Below are 9,902 nucleotides of genomic sequence, written 5' to 3' on the forward strand. Positions count from 1 at the left end.
CTTATGTATTCATCCAGAGTTGCATTCCCCCTGCTCTCAATCTCTCTCTAAATGATCTGATGACCATTAGCAAATCACTTTGCCATGTGTGGAATATTACTCTTTGGCGGACCATCATATCTCAGAAAGGCATTAAAATATGCCCTGATTACTGACCGCGCTGATTATTATAAATCTTTATTTCCACATTCCTGAGGAGGGAAGTTGCTTTTGTGGATACAATTTATTCAAAACTGTAGGAGCCAAGGGCTTCTCTCTGGAACTTAAAAATATAATGAGAGCATGGGAGCATCTTGGAAAGAAATAGAAAACTCATCTTCAGATCCTTTTGATCCTTTCGCCTTGCATGAGGAGAAGCCTTGTCATATGTTAAATTTGCTCTTATATTTAAACTTTTCCATCCTGCACTGAGAGCATCTATGAAAGAACTCTTTCCTGTCTGGTTCCACAGTGGTTCATGGTTTACGGATCCAGAGACCACAATCTGATGGGCCTAGGCTGTTTGGCTGAGGCCTCGTCATATTGCAGGGACTGGGTCAGTCTCAAGAATTTCTGTCTCCATCATCCATGATCTGACAGTTCTGGTTGGCACCTCTTAGTCTGAGCCAAAGACCAGGCTGGTGTTCATAGCAGAGGTCCTGACCAGTGGTGTTATGGAAGGGAATAGTGGAGAGCAGAGCTCTAGGACCTCTTTCAGTGCAAGAGCAATGATGTCATTTCCTGGAGCGTCAGGGCAACTGGTGGGTTCCCTTTACACTAACAAGTGAATGAGATGGCCTTCTGTGTTTGTGACAGATTAGCATAGAGCAAGCTAACAATGGCATAGGAACCTACACAGAGCCAGGGAATTAGTCTGTCTAGCTCAGCAACTGGCAGCAGAGGAAAATTTCTCTCCCTTTCTCCTAACACTAGAACTCATTGAAGCTGAATGTTGGAAGACTCAGGACAGATAAAAGAAAGTCTTTCTTCACACAGTGCATAGTTATATTATAGAACTTGCTCTCACAGGAGACAGTGATGGTCGCCAGCATAGATGGCTTTAAAAGAGGATTAGACAAATTCATGGAGGAGGGAGCTGTCTTAATTTACCACTACACCACTAGTCCTGACATTCTAACAAAAGCATAGAATACAAGGAAGGACAGTGATGGTAAAAATACCCTGAACACCTACTTATTTTTGGTCTACGTATTGGGTTGGCCTGAGTATGATGCTAATATATCATATTGTAAGAGCACAAGAATGTAATAATATATATTTCTTTACTGCCCTTCATCTGATAATCACAGGGCAGTTTGAAATATTTACCTTTTGAAATATGGCAGCCCTACTATATAAATTCACAAAAATGCACAACATAGTAACAAGCAAAAACAACAACCCTTTCCCACACACATACACAATTTAAAAGGCCTTAGGATTGTTTAATTAGCCAAAAGCCTGGGGGATGTTTTTGCCTGGTGCCTAAGCATATGCAACAAAGGCTTGTGGGTTAGAAAAGCATAGCCGCTACATTAGCGGTGGGTCTGCCTGATTCAAATGAGTCTCCTTTCTTTGGCAAGTGGCAAAGAACCAGGAGGCATGTGAAAGGATCCCTCCAGTTTGCATCCTCCATGAGAAACAACTATTGCATCAACTGTATCATATGCTACTTCTTTGCACATGGCAGAGCTGTGAAGGGTGAAGACAGAGACAGAGAACCTACAAAAACCACAAGTTCCCCTGACAGATGTACAGTATCTTATTTCCATGAGCCATGTACTTCCCTTAAGAAAACGCTGCTGAATCTGGCCAATGGCCCATCTAGGCCAGCATCCGGTTCTCACAGTGGCCACTCAGATGCCTCTGGGAAGCTTGCAAGCAGGCTACATCTGCTATTCAGAGGCATTATGCCTCCAACAGTGGAGGTAGAACATAGCTATCATGACTAATATCCATTGCATATCATCTTCAAGAAATGTGGAAATCAATGTGTCAAACTGAAATGAAACATTCCAAAAGTTAGTGGTATTTAAGGTGCTGAGATATACTCCAGATAAACTGAGTCCATCCTTTGTCGTTCCCCCCTCTGCCTGCCTTCCGCTTCACTCTTCTCCCCCCCCCTCCTTTTAGGGTACTTCTCTGACTTCGTTAGAAAGAAATAATATATTTTCATTAGGCTTAAATTGACTGTTAGGCCTGTGAGAGTCTTTGCTTAAAATGATTGCCAGGAGTGGTTTACAAAAACCAGACTCCACTTTCTGCCATTATTATCTCCTCTGCGAAAGAGGCAAAAAGGCAAGTGTGTTGATTAATCACCTCCAGATATATGAAGAATCTATGAGCTTGTTTCTCTTTGTGGAGAAACCTTGCTGAAATTACTGCAAGGCAGCTTTGATTCCGCTAATAATGATCAAACGGTCAATGCAACTTATTCGAAAGGGTATCATAAGGCTATTTATAAAGGGTTGTATCCAGTATTAGACATACGCAGATTAGACCCATTGCAATTAATGGGGATTATTTACTTAGGTCAAAGCGGCCTAAATTTCAACCCCTCTTCTTCGCGAGCTGTGGAAATCAGTGCCTTTAACAAACTATAGTGCCCAGGAATCTCTGGAGGAAGATTCCTCCAGAGATTCCTGGGCACTATAGTTTGTTCAAAGTGGTATGATACAGCTTTAAAATGTATAGCACAGACAGGACCTGGAAACAATCCAAAACAAGGGTCCCAGTTATGGTAACCTTCCATTAAACCTTTAAGTGTACTGGCTGTTGTAGCATTGTTGACAAAGAATGAATGCTAAGTTTGGCACAGTCCATGGTTAAAGATACTCAGGGCTGGTTCCAGGTCTATGAGGGCTCTCTATAAAGTGCTATCTGTTGGGCTCCCATCAGTGTCCCCCTGATGTGGGACTCACCTTGCTCAGAAGTCAACATCTGAAATTCCCCATGGTGCTCCATAGAGTGCTACGTCAGGTGCTCCAGGGCATTATGGGAAAATGGGAAATACAGCTTTTCCAGACCAAGCTACATGATGTAGACGGTGGCACTGATGGCCATTTCTTGGATGCTGGGACTCAGGCAGCTTCCTACAGATGCCAGATAGCATTGCTACACCTGAACATACTCATTAAGGCCTATTTAGGACCACCTGGTGTTATGTATGACATCAGGTGTTGGACAGGTGACAATGTGGCTGGGACAAAGCATGTTTGCAAATACCATCGACCAGTGCCAACAATCGGCTGATTATCAAAGCTTGCATAGCTCAGTGCTTGCCGCTCTGTATGCCCTACCCATCTGTCAGACTTGTGGTGAGATCAGAATTTGGCCCACTGACTAGGTTGTTTGAAGCAAGCCGCCATATGCAACACTGTGATAATAATACTGATGTACCTTACAAAGCTTTTGAATGTATTCCTTAGGGGCATTTGAAATACTCTCTGTGTAACGGTTTTGCTCAGCAGGCCTGAATAAGTGTTCGTTCTCTAACCAGAAACTCTAAACTGGACTGAAGTAATCTGCAAGCACCTTATTTGCAACGTGGTCCTTCCATAATATTTGGAAGGAATGGAGCACCCTTCCACTGAGCTACCACCCCCTGCAAAGCACAGCTCTGATGCTAGCACATGCAAGAATGTGCACACAATCACCTGAATTTTTTTTTTTACCCCCAGGCAAACAGGTAAGAGTCTCCCATCTCAAGACCACTTATGCCTATTCACCCTAAAGGACACTGCTGGTAAGGGGGAAACTATGTACTCAGTCACCACAATCCTGGGCAATAATTTTTAATGGATCCATCTGAGACTACAAAGATATTACAGTTCATAGGGTTTCAAATGGATTGTGGGAATCTAACAACAAATGTGGTTATTCGGGGATTATTAATAGCAGATATTTCCGGAGTTTTAATGATAGAAACCCTTTCATCTAAAGTAAGGTGCTGCTCCTTCCAGCAATCGATAAGTTGGCTCCCATCAACCTTTCTTTAAAATATCCCAGTGCAATGTCCCTGTAAATCATTCTTGTGACAATTTTGGGATCAAATTAATAGCTTAGGTCTTTACCTTCATAGCTAGCAAATGCTGTGCTCTTGATTGTCAGAATATTTGCCCTAATATCTGTCCCTAAGCAATATATGAAGAAGAACAGCCTCTTGATCGGCCTTTCCACCTGTTTTGCCTCCCTGAGTTATTCTGATTAAATTTATATATTCATTTCCTCAGGGGAAGAGGAAACTTTTGCTCAACACAGTGGGATTATACCTTCACAGAGACTGAAGATTAGAGTTCTTGGCCAGGGTGTTTGAAAGTCAGTCAACAGTCTAACAAATTAGCAACAGACCTATTTTCTCTCCCTAGCAACCAACTTTATAAACAATGACTGGCAGCTCTCTCACACACCACTCAGGGAAGAACCTTTATGACATATACAATCAGAACTTTGAAAGAAAACAGAATTAAAATCAGCCCCTATGTAGTGAGTTTATTTTTATTGCCCACTATCTATTGGCCCAGTAGAAAGCAGTGCAGATCTCTGAGCACAGGTGCTATATGTTGACAGGGTCAGTGATGTGGAAATAGGTGGCCTGACCACAAAACTGGCAAGAACCAGTTAAAGAGGAACTTAATGGCTAAATGTTGAAGAGGAAAACAACTTGAGTTAAGGTACAAGGAGGGGTTAGATGTGTATAGTAAAATAAAATATGGGATGAGTAAGTTGTACTTCAAGGATTATGGTTGGATGAGAGATAATGAAGTGCTGGAGGTGGTTGGGTAAAAGATGAACAGTTAAAATAAAGTATATTTACTCTATATAGTATGTGTCCTACTGGAAATGCTCTTTCATATTCTTTGGACTCTGACTGGTAGTGCATTACTGACTCCTTGGGAATTCAGTGTGTGAGCCTCTGTACTTGAATCCTTAAGGGAAATTTCTCCCACATCAGTAATCATGCTGAGCATTCTGCACTAACTTCAACTTCTGGATTAAGTTGCAAAGGAAGCTCCACAGTGCAGTAATCCAGTCTTGAAGCAACCAATGTATAAAATACTGTGGCCCAGCCAGATCTCTCCCAGTCCAGAAATGGTCATAGCTGTTGCCAGTGCTGTTTTTTTTTTATTAAAAAAAAACATATGTTTAGGGGTACTCTCATTTTCCTACTCATATTGAAACACTGCCCCTCAATGAGGCAAAACTTAAATTCACAAAATGTTTAGGGGTATGCGTACCCCTGTGTACCCCCAGAAAAAAAGCACTGGCTGTTGCACCAGTCGCAGCTGGTAAAAGGCACTTTTAGCCACTGAGTAGCCAATTGCTACGTACACCCCAAGTAGCATGCTAAATCATATCCCAAACCATGGCTGCTGAGACTCACTTTGAACATGGGTGCAGCGTAAAATATTAAAAGACCAATGTGCTTTGTTTCCTAACTGTAAGAAAGAACGAAATCTTTGCTTTGCTTTGAAATCAGGGTGGGACAGGCTTTTTTTCCAGAAAAAAAGGCAGCAAAAGCAGAGTGTTCACAGAGCTGCTGTGAAATGTGGGAGGGTATGTTCTTAAGGAAATCAGCCCTGAGCACTCACTGGAAGGACAGCTCCTGAAGCTGAGGCTCCAATACTTTGGCCACCTCATGAGAAGAGAAGACTCCCTGGAAAAGACCCTGATGTTGGGAAAGATGGAGGGCACAAGGAGAAGGGGACGACAGAGGACGAGATGGTTGGACAGTGTTCTCAAAGCTACCAGCATGAGTTTGACCAAACTGCAGGAGGCAGTGGAAGAGAGGAGTGCCTGGCGTGCTCTGGTCCATGGGGTCACGAAGAGTCGGATATGCCTAAACAACATGTTATTAAATTGCCATATGAATCTGTTATTGAGTGAGTGAAATTATGAGTATATCATACTACTGAGATTTATAATTCTCATAGTACGGATATTTATAATTCTGACTACCAGTTTAGTCATTTCCAGGTCTCATAGGAGATGCAGTGGGGGGTTGCAATGCTCCAAGATATACTTTGCTTTATGCATTTGGGTCCAGATCCCAAACCAAGAATAATTATACCCCATTGGCAGTGATGGGGCTCAGGGTACTATTTAGTTCGGGGGGGGGGCAGGGATTAAATACCACTATTTCATTTTTGAAAAGTATCAAAGCTGTTTACATCAATGGTGTTATTGTTGTTCTTAATTAAATTTCTATGCTGCCCTTCATCTGAAGATCACAGGGCGGTTTACAATATGATAACACAAAAAGACATACCATAATAACAAAAAAACCTCCATGTATTATAATTTATTAAATTTCTATACACAAAACAATACAATAAAAACCACATTTAAAAGGTAAAATCTGAAACCAGCTAACTGCTTTGGAAGGATGTACCTTTAATTGCCTGAGTAAACCTGATGGAATAGAAAAGTTTTCAGCTGGCGTTTAAAAGTTGAAAAGGGAAGTGCCTGCTGAAATCTCTATTGGCAGCTCATTCCAGATGACACTAAAGGCCCCTGTTTCTGGTTGAGCCTCGCCAACTTTTGGGATGACCAATGGTGCTTCTGCATATGATCTCAGTGGTGAAACTGAGATATAAGGGTTAAGATCTGCGAGGTACCTAAGTTGTTCAGGGTTTGTGAATTAATACAAGGACCTTGAACCTGGCTCAATTATTCATTACCAACTTGTTTTATTGGTTTGATTGGGACCTGAGACCAGAATGTACATGATCCAGGAGATCTGAGATGGGATCTCATAACATTTATAGTTTTAAAAACAGCTGGAAGGGGGTGGGTTGGCTTGGGCAGAAGAACAGCAGGGGGATTTTTAACTCCTTCCCATGCTGTTTTCTTGATTAAATTGTTAATAGCTCCATTCGTTGAGGAGGTGGTGGTGGTGGGGAGACACCTGTATTTTGCTTGTCACTTCTCCACCAGAGGATAGTAGCAGCTGCTGCCACAACCACTGGGATTTGTTAAATATACCACTTAATCATCAAAACATTTAAGTGATTTCTGTAAAATGCAGAATTACAGACAAAATCAATTGTTAAAAACAAGTTAGCCTAAAATTTCTCCAAAATGAAACCATTCACTTTAATATATATGTTGTAAAGAATAAAATTACAGTGAGGGCTTTTCCTCATTGCAAAACATTGAGCTAGAGGAATTCAGGGGATCTCCCACCTCCCCACTCTGCATTTGGATGAAGAGCGCTAGAAGTTAATTAACCAGTCCTCGTAGATGCAACGGCTTAACAAAATAAAATAATTGCATGACAAAGTCCTTTCTCTGTTGCCTTATTTCATGTTTGGTTGCCGTGTGGTTTCTTACTATACTGGCAACTGTGTTATTAACTTGCTGATTCCAGAGATAATGGTATTTAATTAAACTACTTTGCAGCTTACTACTGTTTGGGGAGCTTGCTAATTAATCTTTATGTAATTGCTTTGCGATGGAGTATAGCAAAAGTAGTTAAATTATACATTCTCCTTCTCACATTGCATCTCATTTTGGAATATAAGCCCTTGCTAACAAGGAAAGAGGGAAGAGGTCATGTTTTAACTCCATTGTATCTGTCTGCTACAAGGCTAGCTTCGGGGATGTTGGCACCCTAGGCAAACTTGCCAGGCAATTCGGGTCTATGTACTGGCAAAAGCCTTTCCCACAATGGCTGGGGAAGTGGGGAAGATATGGGGCAGAAGTGCAACAATCAGGTGTCAGAATATCAGCTTGGAAGTGCAGAAGGATGGCTTTGTGCTTCTTTCAGCAACACAATCAGAGGTCTTGTTAGGTCATTTCAGACCCTGGACTTCATAGACTTATGGAGGATGGCATCTCTAGATGGTAAGGTGTGCTATTTAACTTACTGTACGCTTTGGAGCCCAATTCAAAGTGCTGACTTTGACCTATGAAGCTCATCATGGCACAGGTCCTCAATATCTTCTGGAGGTAAAGGTAAAGGTACCCCTGCCCGTACGGGCCAGTCTTGCCAGACTCTAGGGTTGTGCGCCCATATCACTCAAGAGGCCGGGGGCCAGCGCTGTCCGGAGACACTTCCAGGTCACGTGGCCAGCGTGACAAAGCTGCATCTGGCGAGCCAGAGCCGCACACGGAAACGCCATTTACCTTCCCGCTAGTAAGCGGTTCCTATTTATCTACTTGCACCCGAGGGTGCTTTCAAACTGCTAGGTTGGCAGGCGCTGGGACTGAATGACGGGAGCGCACCCCGCCGCAGGGATTCGAACCGCCGACCATTCGATCGGCAAGCCCTAGGCGCTGAGGCTTTTACCCACAGCGCCACCTGCGTCCCATAAATATCTTCTGGAACATCTTGACAAATATATGAACCTACCTGGACCCATAGATCTTCATCTGAGTCAGAGTCCTTCTTCTGATGGAGGCTCGCAGGAGTGTAAGGGACAGGGTATTTTCAGTTGTGGTTCCCCATCTATGGAATGCTCTTCTTTGTGAGCCAACCTAGGGCATCTGATGACATTTCTGTGCCAGGTAAGGACTTACCTTTACCCCTAGGCTCCTGATGGAGTGAGCAGATTTTGTTCTGCTGTTAGCAGATACATTCTCAGTAAAACCCGTGCTTTAAAATACAATAAATCCATCAATCTCCACAGTAAAGAATGCAATTACTATTGAAGCTTGGTATTAATGGCTAGCAGTTGCCCGAGTCAATATTTAGCAATTGCCAAAAACTTATCAGAATTGGTACCTCCCTTGTTTCAGAGAGGAGAAGATACAAACTGGGAGCCACCATGGAGAAGCCCCTCCCTCAAGTTGTCAGGCGATAGCTCTCAGCAGGCTGTGGTCCAAGCAGGAGGCCCTCATCTGGAGATCTCAACAAACAGTCAGGTCTCTATGGCAGTCTTTCAGATAAGCTCATCCTGAGTTGTTTAGGTCTTTATAAGTCAACAATAAAATCTCTCTTGCTGACATTCTTTTGAAATAAAAAGGATTCTAGAGAGAGGTTCATATCTTGATCCAGAATCTGGGACGGGTCCCTTCAATTGATTTCCTTACAGTTTAGATGAATGGGGAACAAAAGCAACATGCTGTTCAAGCCAGCTGATCAATCTCAGACAACTATCATCTGTTCACACTGCAACTCCATTAGTTAGCAAGAAATTAAATATTGCTCCCAAGCACTGTAAAATAAATGTTTTTTTCTCTCTTCAGGAATGTTAGTCCAAATGCTTATGCAGTGTTGAGAGATGGGCAAACGAAGAACAGAGGTGTGGTTGGCCCAAGGTCTAGTATTTAGCTAGTATTGGCATTTAGATGCATGCTGTCCAGGTGATAATAAAGTTTTGGGGTACCATTAAAACTCCGCCTTTCATTTGTGGTGTTCCTGGCTTTTTCATATCCTCTGTGGTTTTGCATCTTCCCATTGAAGTTATGTGACTTTTTCTGTGTGGTTAAGCAAAGGCACTTGTTTTCTTCCTGAGCATTCTTGCCTATTCCATGGACCAGAATATAGTAGGAAATACAGATTTTCTTCTCTCCATCCCAAGAGAAAGAAGGATTTCCTGTCTATCTACTAGGCAATAGAACATATTCTTCTTCTTCTTCTTCTTCTCCTTCGTCTTCGTCTTCGTCTTCTTCTTCTGTGTTGGAATCAAAGTTAGCTAAGTAGAGTGTTCACCAGTTGGAGCATTACATCCAGGTAAGGGTTTGGTAGTAGAAATTGCCAGTCACCACAGTGGGGATGATCAAGAGAGGAGGTGAATGTCTTCCTTTAGTTGTATCCAGCGGGAGGCAGCAGTGGAAACAGACACTTTATTAGTCAACCATGAGTAACAGCATGGTTGCTGACTGCATATCCACTCCAACACAGTTTCTTTGGTGGCTAGCCAGTCAGCAAAGTACCTCAGGCACTTTCTTATTTAGCATTGAGTGAAGACCACCAGTGT

The 9,902-nt window shown here is 42.5% G+C and overlaps 1 long non-coding RNA gene across 1 annotated transcript; it reads left to right on the plus strand.

Moving 5' to 3' along the window:
- The first annotated feature begins 4,466 nt into the window (after window positions 1-4,466).
- On the plus strand, window positions 4,467-9,303 carry LOC310849836. The gene is made up of 3 exons (XR_014567118.1): window positions 4,467-4,652; window positions 8,719-8,844; window positions 9,169-9,303. It is a non-coding gene; the product is annotated as an uncharacterized lncRNA (long non-coding RNA).
- The last annotated feature ends 599 nt before the right edge of the window (window positions 9,304-9,902 follow it).

This window comes from Podarcis gaigeae (genome assembly GCF_964106915.1).
Source record: "Podarcis gaigeae genome assembly, chromosome: 8".
NCBI lineage: Eukaryota > Metazoa > Chordata > Lepidosauria > Squamata > Lacertidae > Podarcis > Podarcis gaigeae.